At 36.0% G+C, this 19,518-nt stretch overlaps 1 long non-coding RNA gene across 4 annotated transcripts; it reads right to left on the minus strand.

The window, feature by feature from the left end:
* Window positions 1-11,414: 11,414 nt before the first annotated feature.
* On the minus strand, window positions 11,415-14,253 carry LOC121227828 (uncharacterized). 4 transcript variants are annotated; one of them, XR_005925339.1, is made up of 3 exons: window positions 13,811-14,253; window positions 13,153-13,467; window positions 11,415-11,895 (listed from the first exon to the last, which is right to left on the minus strand). It is a non-coding gene; the product is annotated as an uncharacterized lncRNA (long non-coding RNA). The 4 variants fall into 4 exon arrangements; XR_005925340.1 differs by having other exon boundaries at window positions 13,153-13,455; window positions 13,870-14,249; XR_005925338.1 differs by having other exon boundaries at window positions 13,870-14,246.
* Between the last annotated feature and the right edge of the window lie 5,265 nt (window positions 14,254-19,518).

Below are 19,518 nucleotides of genomic sequence, written 5' to 3' on the forward strand. Positions count from 1 at the left end.
GATATGATTTGAACGACTAGTACTCAGACTGGGCAGTGTCTGGAAAAAAATTTCAAAGTTTGTTAACATCTCGTGTCCGACTCCGGTGTCGGTCTCGGGTTCGGGGTGTTACATAGGCGCTATGTTTATATTTGGAGTTGAGCTTGGTAAGTTTTGAACCTATGTGACGATTATAGTTGAAGTCACGTACATAAGGTTCATTGTGGAATAGGTGAAAGTTCGTTTAATTGTATGATTATAACGAAAATAAAATGATGTATGAAAGGCCAATGTAGGACTTGGTATGAGATTGAACCATAGGGTTTAAGGAACTATGGTATAGTTTGGTATGGATGGAGTACTTAACCTCATTTCATTGTTTCCTGTTGTGATAATTTTATTAATGGAGGGTTGTGGAATGCTTATGGCTTACTGAGTTATATACTTATTCGGTGTTTGCTTGTCACCTATTGTAGGTTTCTTGGACTCGTCTCTTTTTGCGTGATCGTGCCGTCGTCGAAGTCATCACACCGGCTAGCAACCTTTGGTATTTTCTTCTTAGTTGGTCTAAGAGAACATTTCGGCATGTATAGGCTAATATGTTTTGTTGAAATTTGGTATGTAAACTTTTAGCCATGCGAAAATGGCATAATGTTCGGTTGAATTTGGTTCTAATGTTGGGTCGTAAGTCTTGGTAATACGATTTTTATGCCATATGTCATGGTTGATTATTTTGGTGTTAAAATTCATGATATGTCAATAGTGTAGTAGGGGGATGTTTGACAATGATTAGCCTTTGGCATGGCTAGTCATGATCATAATTTGTGATATGTATGACGAATCACTAGTTAGATCAAGGAGAAATCACGAAATGGGCATAGTTGCTTTCATAACAGATGCTGGCAGCAGCAGTGACGTGAGATTGAAAAATCACTAAAAATAGTAGGAGTGGGATTAATTGATGAATAAATTATGTATTCGAAGCTCGATGAGTCTATTTTCATATAGAAGCAACGAAAAGATCATATGGACAGTATGTTAAGAGATATTCAGGTTCTCGTGAGACAGGGCCAGAACGGTTTCTGGATTCCCCGTTCCGACTTTGGAAATTTATTATAAATTAACCAGAGACAATTAGGAGTCATACCATATATGGATAGATTCCTATCTGAGTCTAGTTTCTATAGAAGCAAACGGCATCAGTATTGAAGCTCTGTGCAGGGAGATATCCAGGTCGTAATGCGCAAAGGTCAGTGTAGTCGATCCCTGTAACATGGGAGACTTTGACTAATAAACTGTACTAATTGGACCGACCAAAAATTCTAGAAAAAATATGTAGATGGGCATATGAGTCTAGTTTCAGGGAAAAATCACGAAACTGATTTTCGAGTTGTGAAACTCAAGATATGATTTTTAAAGCGACTAGTACGCAGATTGGCAGTGTCTGAGAAATATTTTTATAAAGGGTTTAAAGTCTGCTAACACCTCGTGTTCGACTCCGGTGTCGGTCTCGGGTTCGGGGTGTTACATTTGATTGGTATCAGAGCTATGGTTTAGTCAGTTCTAGGACTACCATAGCACGTATGAGTCTAGCTATACATGCCGAATGTTAATGTTTAACTGTGTGATGACTTCTGACGGTTAAAATTTATGTTTTGATTAGTAAATGGATCCCGGTGTAGAGAGAACCTTGGCGGATGACATTGAAAGTGTAGCGGCTGCTCCTGCACAAGGGACACCGCCTGTTGAACCTCAGTCATCTGCGAATAATCAAGGTGAGGGGGCTAAACAAGCCTTCTTTACCATGATGAATGAGTGGGTCGCGCAGTATGCCCGAACCAATCCGGCTGTCCAACAATTCCCGAATTTGAATAATCCACCGCCGGAGCCAGTAATGCCATCAGTTACTGATCCTGTGAGGCTGAGTAAGCCACCTGTAGACTTGATTAGGAAGCGCGGGGCTGAGGAGTTCAGGGCCATAGTTACTGATGATGCTGAAAGGGCCGAGTTCTGGCTTGATAATACCATTCGGGTGTTTGATGAACTGTCATGCACACCCGATGAATGTCTAAAGTGTGCTATATCCTTGTTGCGGGACTCAGCCTACTATTGGTGGAGGACCCTGATTTCCATAGTCCCAAACGAACGAGTAACTTGGGACTTCTTTCAGACGGAATTTCGAAAGAAATATATTAGTCAACGGTTCATTGATCAAAAGCGTAAGGAATTCTTGGAACTCAAGCAAGGCCGTATGACAGTATCTGAATACGAACATGAATTCGTAAGACTCAGTAGGTATGCCCGGGAGTGTGTAGCTGATGAGGTTGCTATGTGCAAAAGATTCGAAGAAGGATTGAATGAAGATTTAAAGCTACTAATGGGTATTTTGGAAATAAAAGAATTCGTAACACTAGTCGAACGAGCCTGCAAGGCGGAAGAACTTGGAAAGGAGAAGAAGAAGGGTGAATTTAAAGCTAGAGACTACCGTAAAAGATCGACGGGTAAAGCTCCGTTCTCAGCCGTAAAGAAGTTCAGGGAGGACACTAATAAGTCGAGGACGACTGCGGGAATTTCCATCAGAGCAAGACCATCGACGGACTCCCGAGCTACTTCGGTAGCTAGTGTGGGCAATAATCGTCTAGAGAAACCTGAATGTCCCCAATGTGGAAGACGACACATAGGTGAATGTTGGGGTAAGTCTATTAATAGGGCCTGTTACGGATGCGGTTCGAAGGACCACTTCATTAGAGATTGCACGGAGCTTGATGAGAAGAATAAGATTCAAGGTGCAAGACCTAGTGGAGTGACAACTAGAGGTAGACCACCGAGAATTTTAGGAGGTAGGGGTGGTAGTCAGAGAGGGGCCTCTGATACGGCTGTTCGAGCCGAGAACCGCACTCCTGCTAGAGCATATGCCATCCGCGCACGAGAGGAGGCATCCTCCACTGACGTCATCACTGGTACCTTCACTCTCTTTGATACTAATGTGATTGCATTGATTGACCCTGGCTCTACTCATTCATATGTATGTGAAACCTTAGCATCCAGTAAGACTCTACCTGTTGAGTCTACTGAGTTCGTAATTCGGGTGTCAAATCTCTTGGGTCGTTACGTGCTTATCGACAAAGTGTGTAAGAGATGTCCCCTAGTAATTCGAGGTTCTTGTTTTCCGGCGGACTTGATGCTTTTGCCGTTTGATGAATTTGATGTTATTCTTGGTTTGGATTGGCTGACCGTGCATGATGCGGTTGTGAATTGCAAAAGCAAGACTATTGATTTGAGGTGCGCAAATAACGAGGTAATCCGAGTTGAGTCTACGGATTTGAAGGGGTTGCCAGCTGTAATATCAGCAATGTTGGCCCAGAAATATGTAAGAAAAGGGTGCGAAGCATACCTTGCGTATGTACTTGATGATAAAGAATTAGAAAAGAAACTCGAATCTGTGCGGGTGGTTTGTGAATACCCGGATGTTTTTCCTGAAGAATTACTGGGTTTACCACCTGTTCGGGAGGTAGAGTTTGGTATTGAGCTTGTACCTGGGACTACGCCGATTTCGATAGCTCCGTATCGTATGGCACCAACCGAGTTAAAAGAGTTAAAATCTCAGTTGCAAGAATTGACGGATAGAGGTTTTGCTCGACCAAGTTTCTCACCTTGGGGTGCACAGTATTGTTCGTGAAAAAGAAGGACGAAACCATGAGGTTGTGCATTGACTATCGTCAACTGAATAAAGTGACGATAAAGAACAAATATCCGTTGCCGCGCATCGATGATTTGTTCGACCAACTGAAGGGAGCCTCAGTGTTCTCAAAAATAGATTTGAGATCGGGCTATTATCAGTTGCGAATTCGAGATTCGAACATACCCAAAACTGCTTTCAGAACGAGGTACGGTCACTACGAGTTCTTAGTGATGCCGTTTGGGCTCACTAATGCCCCTGCAGTATTTATGGATTTGATGAATCGGATCTTCAGACCATATTTGGATCGGTTCGTAGTTGTGTTCATTGATGACATCTTGGTCTATTCAAGAGATGAGATCGAACATGCTGAACACTTGAGATTAGTGTTGCAAGTTTTGCAGGATAAGAAGTTATATGCTAAGTTCAGTAAGTGTGAGTTCTGGTTAAGAGAGGTTAGCTTCTTGGGTCATGTGGTATCCGCATCGGGTATTCGAGTTGACCCGAACAAAATCTCAGCCATACTTAACTGGAAACCTCTGAGAAATATTACTGAGGTTCGGAGCTTTTTGGGACTCGCCGGTTATTACCGACGATTTGTCAAAAGTTTCTCGATGATAGCCACACCAATGACGAAGCTACTTCAAAAGGATGCTAAGTTCGAATGGATGGAGAAATGTCAGAAAGGCTTCGATCAACTGAAAACTCATTTGACTGAAGCTCCGATTTTAGTGCAACCCGAATCAGGCAAAGAGTTTGTCATTTATAGTGACGCATCCCTACTCGGGTTGGGTTGCGTATTGATGCAAGAAGGTCGAGTTGTGGCCTATGCGTCGAGACAATTGAAGCCACACGAGAGAAATTATCCAACCCATGATCTCGAGCTAGCCGCCATCGTGTTTGCTTTGAAAATATGGCGACATTATTTGTTTGGCGAAAAGTGCCATGTATTTTCGGATCACAAAAGTCTCAAATATTTGATGACTCAAAGAGACTTAAATCTGCGACAAAGACGTTGGTTTGAGTTGTTGAAAGATTACGAGCTTGTCATTGATTACCACCCGGGAAAGGCTAATGTGGTTGCGGACGCCTTAAGCCGGAAATCGCTGTTTGCTTTACGAGCGATGAATGTGCACTTGTCTGTTCTACCCGACAATGTGTTAGTAGCTGAATTAAAGGCCAAACCATCATTGATTCATCAAATTCGTGAAGCTCAGAAAGTCGACGATGAATTGGTTGCAAAACGGGCTAAATGTATTCCGAATATGGAATCCGAATTTCAAATTGATGAGGACGATTGTTTGAGGTTCAGAAGTCGTTTGTGTGTTCCAAGAAATTCGGAACTCATTTCGATGATTCTGAACGAAGCCCATTGTAGCCGAATGTCAATTCACCCGAGGAGTACGAAAATGTACAACGATTTGAAACGTCGATTTTGGTGGCATGGTATGAAACGGGACATCTCCGACTTTGTTTCGAGATGTTTAATATGTCAACAAGTGAAAGCGGAACATCAAGTGCCTTCAGGATTACTTCAGCCGATCATGATACCCGAGTGGAAATGGGATCGAGTCACAATGGACTTTGTGTCCGGACTACCATTGTCAACAAGTAAGAAGGATGCGATTTGGGTTGTTGTTGATAGACTGACTAAGTCGGCTCACTTTATCCCCGTGCGTACGGATTTTTCATTGGATAAACTAGCCGAATTGTATGTTTCTCAGATTGTGAGATTACATGGAGTACCTATTTCTATCGTGTCGGATAGAGATCCGAGATTCACCTCGCGATTTTGGAAGAAATTGCAAGAAGCTTTGGGTACCAAGCTGCATTTTAGCACCGCTTTTCATCCCCAAACCGATGGTCAATCCGAGCGGATAATTCAGATACTCGAGGATATGCTGAGATGCTTCATCCTTGAGTTTAGTGGTTCATGGGAACGGTATGTACCTTTGATTGAATTCGCTTACAACAATAGTTTTCAATCAAGTATTAAGATGGCACCTTACGAGGCTTTGTACGGTCGTAAATGCCGTACACCATTGTTTTGGATCGAGCTCGGTGAAAGTAAAATTTTCAGAGTTGATTTGATTAAAGATGCCGAACAGAAAGTAAAGGTAATCCGTGAAAGTCTGAAGGCAGCCACAGATCGTCAGAAATCGTATGCGGACTTGAAACGAAAGGACATTGAATATCAGGTGGGAGATAAAGTGTTCCTTAAAGTTTCGCCTTGGAAAAAGGTACTCAGGTTTGGCCGTAAGGGCAAGTTGAGCCCGAGATTCATTGGGACGTACGAGATCTCCGAACGAGTTGGTCCGGTTGCGTATAGATTGATTTTGCCCCCTGAGCTTGAAAAGATTCACGACGTCTTTCATGTTTCGATGCTTCGACGCTATCGATCTGATCCATCGCATATAATTAGCCAATCAGAGGTTGAAATTCAAGCCGATATGAGTTATGAAGAAGAACCGATACGTATCCTAGCTCGTGAAGTGAAGGAGTTGCGAAACAAAAGGGTTCCGTTAGTGAAGGTGTTATGGCTCAAACATGGGATCGAGGAAGCTACTTGGGAAACCGAGAGCTCGATGAAAGAACGATACCCAAACCTATTTACCGGTAAGATTTTCGGGGACGAAAATTTCTTAAGTGGGGGAGAGTTGTAACAGCCCAAAATTGACCCTAGTCGGGAAGTGGTTTCGGGACCACAAAACCGAGTCATAAAAATAATTAATTTCCATATTCTATGCTTATTATGTGTGTACATGAGTATGTGGAAGTTTCATTCTCCAATTTTGCCAATTGCATGAGAAATTATTAAATAGGGATCGATATGAGACATGGTGAAAATATGATAGGCTAATTTAAAATGGTCTATTAATGCATGTTGTGAAAATGATGGGTTTGCATGTCAAATTACCCAAAATTTGAGCTAGTGGTTGGCCATGCTATGGGTGGAAACATGTTGGGAACATGTTGGCCTAGTGAGGTATGTAGGAAAAAAATAAAATAAGGAATATGGGTAATAAAGAAAGGAAAAACAAAAAAATGAGTGGTTGTTTCCCCCCCATTGCCGTGAGCTAAAGAAAGGAAAAGAAAAATTTTGTTCATCCTTTTTCATCCTCTTTTGACCGAAAATTCTAAGGGAGGAGGAAGGAGTTCTTGCTTCATGTTTGGTTTGGAAGAGAATTAGGAGGAAGTTTGGCCATGCATGTAACTAGATTGAGGTATGTTTGATATTATTCTTTGAGATTCATGTATATTTTAAGTTGTAAGTTTGAAATCTACCTAGCCATGGTTCAAACTTTGTTAAATGATGGAGATGATATTCGGCCATGCATGTTACATTCTTGGTTGGTATTTTGATGTTTGATGTTGTGGTGATGAGGCATGAAGATGAGTTAAGATTCGGCCTAGGTGGAGTTTGTGTTAATGCCATTGCATGCTAAATATGAAGCTTGTTAATGATGCATGTGATGGTGGATTGATGATTCTTGAATCTCTTTTTTTTTAGCATTTTTGAGTGAGCACATATGTGCATTGGTTGCTAGATGGGGAAGAATCGGCTAGCAAGTTGTGTGCTAAGGCCGAATATAACTTTTGTAGGTTAATGAGTAATGCATGTGCTAAATTGATGGAAAGGGAGAGGATGCTTTACTAGTGTATAAATGATATAAAGATTTTAGAAATTATTTTTTGGTTAGGTGTATGTATGATTAGGTATATTCGGCCATATGAGTAAATATATAGATGATGTTAAAATTGATTATGTATAATGGGCCATATAGGGTACACATTGTGATATTAACTTTGATTCTCTATAATTGATCAAGTGGGTGATTAGTAAGGGTGATTGCCGAATATACTAACATACATATGCATGTGTAATTGGATTGTAAATATTTAGCAAGGCGGTTAAACTAGTTGATTTATTGATTAAGCTCAAGGAGTTAAAGGAGGAGAATCGAGCAAAAGCAAAGAAAAGATCATCGAGTAGCCGAGTTGGAACCATCTTACCCAACACAAGTAAGTCATTAAGCATATCTTTGGTATTGATTAAAGGATCGTAATACCTACACCATTGTGTTTAATGAGATGAAATGTATACAAATGAATATGTAAGTAGAGATGAAATTTGTCGAATGTAAAAAGGAAGTGAAGCCTATTGAGTGGCTGGTTTTCGGCACTAAGTGTGCGGGCAATAAGTGTTCACGGTCATGAGATTGGCACTAAGTGTGCGGGTTTAAATTGTACAGCACTAAGTGTGCGAGTTTAAAGTACATGGCACTAAGTGTGCGCGGTTGATTATTAAGCACTATGTGTGCGAACCCAATATATATTTTCTATAAATTATTTACATTAAGGGTGCGACTTTACCGAGTCGATTTTGGACAGCGGAAAAGGTAAGTGTGCGAACTTGAAATGCATGGCACTAAGTGTGTGAGTTTAAAGTGCATGGCACTAAGTGTGCGCGGTTGATTATTGAGCACTATGTGTGCGAACCCAATATATATTTTCTATAAATTATTTACATTAAGGGTGCGACTTTACCAAGTCGAATTTGGACAGCGGAAAAGGTAAGTGTGCGAACTTGAAATGCATGGCACTAAGTGTGTGAGTTTAAAGTACATGGCACTAAGTGTGCGCGGTTGATTATTAAGCACTATGTGTGCGAACTCAATATATATTTTCTATAAATTATTTACATGAAGGGTGCGACTTTACCGAGTCAATTTTGGACAGCGGAAAAGGTAAGTACCTTGAGTTCATGGCTAATAGGCGCTATGTTTATATTTGGAGTTGAGCTTGGTAAGTTTTGAACCTATGTGACGATTATAGTTGAAGTCACGTACATAAGGTTCATTGTGGAATAGGTGAAAGTTCGTTTAATTGTATGATTATAACGAAAATAAAATGATGTATGAAAGGCCAATGTAGGACTTGGTATGAGATTGAACCATAGGGTTTAAGGAACTATGGTATAGTTTGGTATGGATGGAGTACTTAACCTCATTTCATTGTTTCCTGTTGTGATAATTTTATTAATGGAGGGTTGTGGAATGCTTATGGCTTACTGAGTTATATACTCATTCGGTGTTTGCTTGTCACCTGTTGTAGGTTTCTTGGACTCGTCTCTTTTTGCGTGATCGTGCCGTCGTCGAAGTCATCACACCGGCTAGCAACCTTTGGTATTTTCTTCTTAGTTGGTCTAAGAGAACATTTCGGCATGTATAGGCTAATATGTTTTGTTGAAATTTGGTATGTAAACTTTTAGCCATGCGAAAATGGCATAATGTTCGGTTGAATTTGGTTCTAATGTTGGGTCGTAAGTCTTGGTAATACGATTTTTATGCCATATGTCATGGTTGATTATTTTGGTGTTAAAATTCATGATATGGCAATAGTGTAGTAGGGGGATGTTTGACAATGATTAGCCTTTGGCATGGCTAGTCATGATCATAATTTGTGATATGTATGACGAATCACTAGTTAGATCAAGGAGAAATCACGAAATGGGCATAGTTGCTTTCATAACAGATGCTGGCAGCAGCAGTGACGTGAGATTGAAAAATCACTAAAAATATTAGGAGTGGGATTAATTGATGAATAAATTATGTATTCGAAGCTCGATGAGTCTATTTTCATATAGAAGCAACGAAAAGATCATATGGACAGTATGTTAAGAGATATTCAGGTTCTCGTGAGACAGGGCCAGAACGGTTTCTGGATTCTCTGTTCCGACTTTGGAAATTCATTATAAATTAACCAGAGACAATTAGGAGTCATACCATATATGGATAGATTCCTCTCTGAGTCTAGTTTCTATAGAAACAAACGGCATCAGTATTGAAGCTCTGTGCAGGGAGATATCCAGGTCGTAATGCGCAAAGGTCAGTGTAGTCGATCCCTGTAACATGGGAGACTTTGACTAATAAAATGTACTAATTGGCCCGACCAAAAATTCTATAAAAAAATATGTAGATGGGCATATGAGTCTAGTTTCAGGGAAAAATCACGAAACTGATTTTCGAGTTGTGAAACTCAAGATATGATTTTTAAAGCGACTAGTACGCAGATTGGCAGTGTCTGAGAAATATTTTTATAAAGGGTTTAAAGTCTGCTAACACCTCGTGTTCGACTCCGGTGTCGGTCTCGGGTTCGGGGTGTTACATACTAAGTTTATACAAACTTACAAGGGTTTGACCTATAGTTGCAGGAATTACGGGATAAAGAGCTCGAGGAAGGGACCCAGCCAAATCGTGTTAGATCTAGGATCATTAACAGTGAAGGGTCATGCACATAGGAAGGGGTATTTTCAAAAGCTTTGCCTCGGGGTGAGCATAATGTGGTGCAATAGTTCCCCTAGAGTTGAGATTGAAGATAGTAAACTTTTGCTTTTAAATTTAAGGTTTTTGTTGTAAAAGATATTTATTTTTCCAACAAAGTCCGTTTTTAAATTACTAGGTTTCAAATTGAGAATTTAGTCCAAATGGATCCATTTGTGACATTCTACACCCGGATTTGGAGATTGGGTCAAGTGAAAGTGTTACAAGATAGGTGTACGAAGAGTTGACTTTGAACCACACCTCCAACACATCCTTCGACCTCCCTTGGGAAATCTTTAACAAAATCAAGACTCCCATCGAAGCTATCTTTCTTCGTCTGGGAATGCAACCATAAGATCCTTCCTACCTCAAATTTCCTCAACAAATGGGGTCTCTCGCTAAATGACTGCTGCCCCATTTGTAATGGTTCACCCGAGACAATAGAGCACATTCTAAGGGACTGCACTTTCAGCAAGAAACAATGGTGCAATGTTAACCAGCTTAGCCCTCCAAATACCCTACCCAACCTCCCTTGGAATGAATGGCTCAAAGCAAACATTGAAGATGAGCATTTTCATAAACACTACTGCATTCCCCAATACTTGATCTTTTATTTCTTCATTTCAGAAATATGGGTTATTCGAAATGCTATCACTTTTAGGCTCTGTTTGTTTACCAGTAAAATATTTTCTGAAAAATAATTTCTGGAAAATGATTTACTTTTCTAGTGTTTGGGTGAGTCTGTTTAAAATATTTTCTGTTGTTTGGCAGAATTCTTAAAAATATTTTCCGAAAAAGCTATTTTTACATATATTAATAAATTTATATTTTAAATTGTTTTTACATATATTGCAATGATTTATTTATAAATAAATAAATCAAATTAAATATATAATAACACTCAATTATTAAGCTAGCATATTAACCGTCATAAATTGAAAACAACCAAAATCAAATAAATTATTTCTAATTGTGTTATAAAATAATAAAAACAAGGATTGAATAATTATATAAATTAATACTAGAAACCAATATATATAAAACCCTTAATTTTATTAAAATACCCATGGCATATATATATATATAATATTAATATGTATAAACTCGTGTATGGGATAAACTCTTCAAATACATGGTTCAACATAAGTGTTAGAACATGAATCTTGCAAGAAAAATGAATAAACTCCATAAAGGAATGTTTGATGAAAATTATGACAATTGACCATAAAAGTCCTAATTAGAATATTAATTCTTAAGAAGAATGTATAAGAAAATCCATTAAATCAATCTCTTCTTTTCTATTATCTTCTTAAACATATTTCTTTGTTTCGATCTTCAGTAGGTACCAAAATTTTGTTCCTTTATGTTCTTAAAGCTCCTTCCATTTTCTTTTAATGGCTAAAAAAAGGGAAAAAGAATACATAGAAACGTAGTTAAAACAACCAACGACAGAGAGTTGAAATTAGATAAGGAAGAGGGACACAAAAATGAAAGGAGAACCTCAATCTGGTTTCTTCATCTGTACATTTATTAACATTCAATTTGCTGACCCTAAAATCCAATTGAATTTCTCTTATGGCTCCATCAGTGAGAAGATGATGAGCAATCAACTATTTGATGCTTCCTACACTAAGAAAATAAAGAAGAAAAAGTTTCTCATCTATGTTGTGTACAACCATATTCTTGATTCCAACTTTCTGGTAAAGTCTTCATCTCTTATGAAGCCACCTTTCAATATGCATAGAGTATCAATGACAGTTACATTAGGAATCTGAGTTTTGTACCGTTCAAACCATTGAAATCATTCCCTCTATGAGTATTTCATTTCAAATTTGGCAGCAACGGTGTTTCTTTGCATAATCACTCTGTCAAATATGGCTTTCATCTGCGTTAGCTCATCAAATATCTTCTTAGCTACAGAAATAAATTATGAAGTAATAAAGAAAACTGCATATTAAAGAAGGCTATGATAACCATGATCCTTGTTTATGGAGAAATATGATCCTTGTTTATAGAGAAAGATTGCCTCAAATGATATTAACTCCCAATTTTCTGATAGTTTTTGTTCAAACTTAACTTGGAATGATGATTGAATTCGTTGCCTACATTAGTCAGTACCAAAAACATGTTATCTACATAAGACCATTATAATTTAGAGTCTGTGCAGATTGATCAGTGCAGTTTGGAAAGGCAAAAGTGAATCTCATAGGTATCACATAGAAAAGCCCATAATCTATTTACACGAGGAAGGCAGCAGCATGCATCAACCTAGTGACATATTCTATTTATGCACATACGGCATAACTTTATCTAGTATTGTTAAGACAAGCACCTAGGCATTGTGCCTTAGCATCAAAAACAAAAGTACCTGAAACCCCTTCAGGCTAGGCGCATTCAGTAGGCACAAGCTCGGCACCCCTAGGCATGCACTTTTGCAAGGCAACACACACAAAAAAGAAAAACCATTTTGAAAAGGGATCCTTCTCAATATTTGAGTATACGACGATAGGCACAGGACCAAAAGAAATCATGGACACAGGCCAACAAAATTAAAAGAAAATTTAGCTTGTTCACTAAACAAATTCGACCAACTTTCAGAGTTTATTATCATAAGTATAAATCTTAAGCTTATTATATACACAAACACATACTCATCAAGACTAATAGATATACACAAATGCACACACAATTCTTGTTGCACCTTATTTCACTCGAGCAAAAGTGTTTTTCTTTAGCGCTTCGTGCCTTAGTCAATACAAGGGTTCGAACGCGTAGAGTGCACACCTTGCACTTAACAAAACGATATTTGCCATCCATCAATTTGTAAAACCAATCAAACATGGATACTATTAACAGAGTTCTCTATGTTCTAAGCTAAGAGCCAATACTTTCTTCCTTATACACACACACAGAAACAATCAACATTCAAACAAAAGACCAACATTCAAACACATCTAATTACATCAAAAACATAAGCTTGGAATGAATTAGTACTCGTTATTCAAACAAATGTCATCACCTTTCTCTATCTTTTTTTTTTGAATTTAACGATGAGAATCCAAAATCAGCAGATGAACAAGGAAAACTTTGAAAAATCGAATTTATTTTACAGAATTCTCAATTATTTACTCCATTTCAAAGTAATCAAACGCGGGAAAATCGAATTCGAACCTGTAAATATAAAAAAATGAGCTCTCTGTAGAAGATGTCTAGGAACTCCTCTCTCAAGGTCCGAATAGCGTAACCCATATTCACGTAATAATCCTGCTTCTCCTCTTCCTCTTTGCCGGGCTTCGATCCTCGCTTCATCGGAGCCGAAAATTGTACGTACAAACTCAAGTTTTGGCTCAAACCCAAAACCGTGCTACCGGCATCTTTAACACCAACCTTAGCGTTGGTCCTTGACCAAACTTTCTCATCATCGTTCTTCGAAATCGCGCAGCTTTTGAGGAATTTAGGGCGAGGGTAGGGTACCTGGCAAATTTGCTAAGAGATTGAAAAAAAAAAGATAGATAGATAACAAAAATCAGAATGATCGAAGAGATAAAAATGGGTAGAGTACCTAGCAATGGCACTGATTTGCAACCCAAGGGGAAGGGGAAGGGGAAGGGGAGAAGGCGTTTTCCCGTGTTTTGGAAAATGTCTTACCGAAAAAAAAGTGTAAGACATTTTCCCAAAAGAAGACGTGATTTTCCTGTGTTTTGGAAAAGCATTTACAGTGGGAGTTTATTTTCCACCAAACAAACAGTGGAAAATGATGAAAATATTTTCTAGAAAAGCTTTTACCCCCAAACAAACGGAGCCTTAGAAATAATTACAGAAACATGACCTTGCACCCCGAGTGATCAATAAAGCTGGTGAGTTCTTTGCTGTTGTGGGTAAGCTAACCTGTTATCCTTCGCCTCGGATTTTGCTGATTGCTTGGCAATCCCCGAAATTGGGATTCTTTAAGACCAGTGCCAATGGCTCCCCAATTGGAAATCCAGGTAAGGGAGGGGCTGGAACTATCATACTTGACAGCAAAGGTGAACGGCTTGGTGGCTTCTATAGGAATATTCCCATTGTCACTAGCGTGGAAACAGAATAATGGACAATGGGGGACGGATTGTCTTTAGCTAATGGTACGAAACTAACTAACTCAAATAGAAGTCAAAAGTGATACAAATATTATTGTTAAAATCATTTCGGATGATAAATTAACAATATTTTCCTCTCTTACTCTTGTTAATGATTCCAGGTTGCTTTTATCTAAATTTGAAATGGCCTCACTCAAGCACATCTATCGGGAGGGCAACCAATGCGCGGACTAAATAGCTCGTGTAGGGAGCAGCATTCAACAAGACTATTCTAGCACTTACTGTAATAGTATTCTTTTCTTTATCTGTAGAGAACTTATTGAGGCTCTATTACCGAACCTTATTTTAATTTATAAAATGCTCTATTTTATATATATATATATATATAAAGAAACATTATATACATATATGACATAAATGATTGTTTTATAATTTTTTTTATTTCGATGCATATGGGAATTATGGAATTAATTTATTATACTTACTAATTATCTTTCCATTTTAAATTAAAAAATTATATATAATAAATATTTAATTAGGTATTTCCAGGTAGAATTTCAAAAAAAAATTATATAGTTATTTACAGATTGTACTCATTTAATAAAAAATTTAAACACAACTCCTTTACTACTTGCATATATAGTTCAATAGATAGCTCTAAAAGAAAAATTAAATGTGAATTTCGATACAATATAATATAATATTATATAATATATGTTCTTTTAAAGGAAAAAAACATTTTTATATATTCTATTATAGTTTTTATAATAAATAACTCATCCACGAGTAAAATGTTAATTACATTATGTTTAGCACTTGTAAAACTTTTGAAACACATAAGGAGGTAATAAAAGGAATTGTAAGAAGTTAAAATTATGAGATATTTATACATCAAAGTCATGAGTCCTAAATTGTTCCTTGCCATTGTATTGTTGAGATAGAGCATTGATAATGCTCAAAAGTCTGCACATGTTAACTCTTCATACATAGGATACAAAATATGAAATACCTGATGAGAACATGTGGTGTTTGTTATAAAATTAAGAATATAAAAGATAATTCGTTATAAGAGTTTTATTTAGTATTTCACTTAAACGTATTAAAAAACTCTCATATATCAATTATGTAAATAATCTTTAGACTTATTACATCAACTCTCCTTGCATGTTGAGTGCCTTACTTTTATTCATCACAAAATAAGTGTGCATTGACAAATGGTTAAGGTATGATGTTTAGAGTATGTCATAAGGTATACAAAGTCAGTGGAATGGTCCAAAGAAGATCTATCACCCAAAGTGATATGATGAGACATATCTTGTACGATCTTGACTTGTATTGACCACAAGTCCTCGGTTAGGTTGTGCTAATATTATTAGTTACAAGACTAATATGAATAAACAAAGATAGATACGTGTCATACTTTTTAATTTATTCTAAATAAATGATGGAAGGATCAAATTACATATAAATATTAGGCATTGAAAAGCTGCGTGGAAAACTACTTTGACTCTTTCAATAGTTAAAGGTCATCATTATAAGTTGCTAGATGTCATTGTTACTCTCGTTTCTTAATTGAAATAGATTATGTTTTTTTTTATCAACATAATAGAAGCCTAATGAATGAAGGGAATTTTGGAAATTAAAACTAAAGGTACTTAATTGAAAATTCCAATATTTAACTATCCTAATTAACTCACTTGTGCCGCTCCTCCTATGTGAAGTTGATGGTCAATTTTTCTTTGTTATCTTGCTAGCTGCGTACCTTAGTTGAGTTTTGAAGAATTTCTTTTGAGATTTTGCTTTCAACTTTAATGTTAGTGTTTAACGACTGAAATCAACACTATCTCTATAAACTGAATCTCAAGTTTAGAAAGGGTTTTCAATTTTCCGAATTTACAAAATAGTATGTCGGAGTCTTAAACCCATCACATTCATCTCATTCCATCCACTTTGTCTAGCTTTACAAAATGGTTCATGGATTGTAAGTTCCACAAGTTATAGAAAGTATATTACCACTAACGATTAAACAAATTAATAAATTATTATTTTTTATAATTTAACAAAAATAATGGTCACAACTAGAGTTGTCGATGGGTTGGGTCAACTAAAAATTTTAGGCTCATTTTCTAGATCTAGGCCCCACTCAAAAAATGGGCCTAAAATTTTTCCCAAGCCCGACTCAGCCACTCGTATTAAAATTTTTATGTTATTTTTTATATAAAAATAAATTTTATAAAATATAATACGTCAAATACACTAAAAACATTAAAATAAATGTTTCTCAATAAATTCACAATACATAAAAAAAGGTCTTTATACTTAAATAACATTAAGATAATTACAACTTAGCAAGCAAATGCAATAATAGCAAAATTAATAATAAAATAAGAGTTATATAATATTCAAAGAATAACAACAAAATAGTAGCAATATAATAGCGAGATGATAGCAAAACGATGAAAAAAATAATGACAAAATAGTAAAAAAAAACAACAATCTTTTTTGCAAATTCATTTTGGGCCGGGCTCGAACAAAAAAGACTTATCCAAGGCCCGACCAGTTTAGAAAACAAGCCTTATTTTTTGTCCAAGCCCATTTCTCGAGCCTATATTTTTGCCCAAATCTTCCCACTTTTCATATAGGCAGTCCGACCCATGAACAAGTCTAATCACAACTGTAATGTCAACCATGAAAAAGATAATCAAATCAAATATTTCTCAACCTTATACTTATATTTTAATCTACCTTACTAAAATAAAAATCACAACCTTTTTCCTTATTTTTTCTTCTATTGGATAAAGTAATTTGTAAACTATTTAGTTTATTCTATTTTAGTTATTCTTTTTGTTAGTTGCCTAATGGAAGTTTAACATGTGTTTTTTTATTATTCTAATGGTAAATTTAGTCCTCCAATATTTACGCATTCTATCAGTTTGATCATAAATAAAAAAAATTTTAACAAATTCAACCCTCAATGTTTACAAGATTTATTATTTTAGTCCTAGTTATAAAAAAATATTTTAAGAAGTCTTAAAACTTTTAAAAAGTAAATATAAATTATAAAAAAATAAAAAAAACATAATTATATTTTTAAGAATTTTGTACCCAAAATAACTTTCAATAGTATCTTCCACTTTATTCTTTCTTCCATTCAATTGACGAAGTTGGAAATATCAAATGCATGGTCTTGACCTGCAATCTCTCTCCAATGCTTGTGCTAGAAATGATAAAAATATGAGAACACTAGAGCCTAAAACTGACATTATCTCTATAGCAAAGACTAAAACGAGTTGGTGTCGTCAAACCAACCATTTTTATAAATTTCTAAATTTGTTAATATTTTTTAGCTTATTTCTAGATTTTAATTAGGCATTTGAGATGAACAATGTAGCAAAAGAAAAGGGGACTAAATCAAAATAGACTGAATAAAAAATAGCTTTAATTTCTAGGTTTTTCACATGTTTGGTTGATGAAAAAATGATCAGGGTTGATGAGAAAAGATAAATATAAATTATAAAAAAATTAATAAGTAAATATAAAAATATTTTTAAAATTTTTTGATAATTTTTAGAACTAAAATTAAAATGACAAATTTTGTAAATATTGAGAACTAAATTTATTGAAATTTTTAGATTTATGATCAAATTGATAAATTGTGTAAACCTAAATTTGATATTAAGCTAATAGAAAAAAATTAACTAAAATATTTCATTTTAAAAAATTGAATAAGTAAATAAAAAATAATATTTAGGTTGGGAATTAAATAATTGAATACTTTACCCTTTTCTTTGAAAAATTGAATAAGTAACCCTTATTGGATCTGCAGCAACCACAGGAGGAAGCTGATTATTTTGATTTTCAGCCATCTCCTCGGTTGTATTATGGATATCTTCCTCTTGTCCTTCCTCTATGTTTCTTAGGTTTCGCCTTATTTCTCTTCAGTTTTTGCAAGCTGTGCTTTCAATCTCACTGTTAAAAAGTAATGGTCCTGGCGGATTTCTTCTAGTCATAAACTATAGAAACCTGTCAGAAGAAAACAAAAGAAAATTTAGTAAAACTAACAAAACTAAGATAAAATTTAAATTGCAATAAAATAAATGTTCATGATTTGAAAAACACAAAGCTCACTCATTAATTGTATTCCTTTTCTTATCATTATTTGTCTTTCAGTACATGTTCACCGAAAAATATCATTACATATTGTTGAAAAATAAAATTAAAGTTATATTTAGACAACACAGAGTAATAGAATGATTTTATTATAATAGCAAAGAATTGTAATTTCTCAAACATGTTTGACTAACAGATTTTAATTACATTCTAATTACATATGTCATATTTTAATTACATCTTAATTTCGCCTACAAATAAAGTTATGAAGTATGCAACATGCTAGTATGATCTGACCTTGTTTTTTTATGTTATATTGAGATGATGTTAATATGAGAACTCTTTGTTTAGAACAACAAATGTCCTCTTAATCACATTTTGAACATTTGAATGTATCAAATTAAAAAGTTTGCAAGCCGTTTTTGATGCTTGTGTCTGGCTTTATTATCTTAACTAGTATCATACCCCATGATATGGTGCAAAAAAATCTTTTGTATTTGTATAACTAACATCTACCACATAATATATGGGTTCATGTATGCAGCTTTTATTATGAAAAATTAATATAATTTTAGGCTAAATTTTAAAAAAAAGTCACTTTTTTAATTAGGCCCTTAGGTCATTTTTTTTATTTAGGGAAATAAACTATTTTTAGGAGAGAGAAAGGGAAAGTGTGTCTAGTTGGGCACGTTTTCTCTTTATCTCTCCTAGAGTTAGGGTTTATAATTTTTTATGGCTAGAATTTTGGGGTTTGGGGATTTAGGTTTTATGGTTTAAGGTTTAGGGTATTTTTGAAAGGGTTTAGGGTTTTCGATTGAAACGACAAAGTTCATAAGTAGATTTGAGGGGTTAAGGATGTTACAATGTGCCTCAAAACACATACATTTCATAGGTCATGGCAAGATAGAACCATCACCTTAGAAATCTATTGTGGGGAAATCATGTTTCGGGGTAATAATGTTTGATACGATTAGGGGTAGAAGTCTTGGTGGAGATCCAAGTCGGCGGTCGTGATGCGGCCACGGGTTCGAGTATAACTGGGAGGGGCAGGTGACGGTCGTTACGCAGTCAGGAGTTCAAGCTTTTTGGATACACGCAAATGATGCCCTATATATTCCATACATAAGATTGAGGTCATAATCATACGAAAAAAATCTAGGGTCTTTCAATTTAATCAACGTAATTTTTTTCTCAATTTTCAAGTAGTCGATATCTTTAACCTTTCATTCTTATCCGAAGGCTAACACCAAGATAGACACAATAGGGCTTTCAGGTGAAGAGCGAAAGTTCTTGTGACAGCCCTAATGTGACCCTAGTCGGGAAGTGGTTTCGGGACCACAAAACTGAGTCA

The sequence above is a fragment of the Gossypium hirsutum genome, chromosome A01, assembly GCF_007990345.1.
Source record: "Gossypium hirsutum isolate 1008001.06 chromosome A01, Gossypium_hirsutum_v2.1, whole genome shotgun sequence".
Taxonomy (NCBI): domain Eukaryota; kingdom Viridiplantae; phylum Streptophyta; class Magnoliopsida; order Malvales; family Malvaceae; genus Gossypium; species Gossypium hirsutum.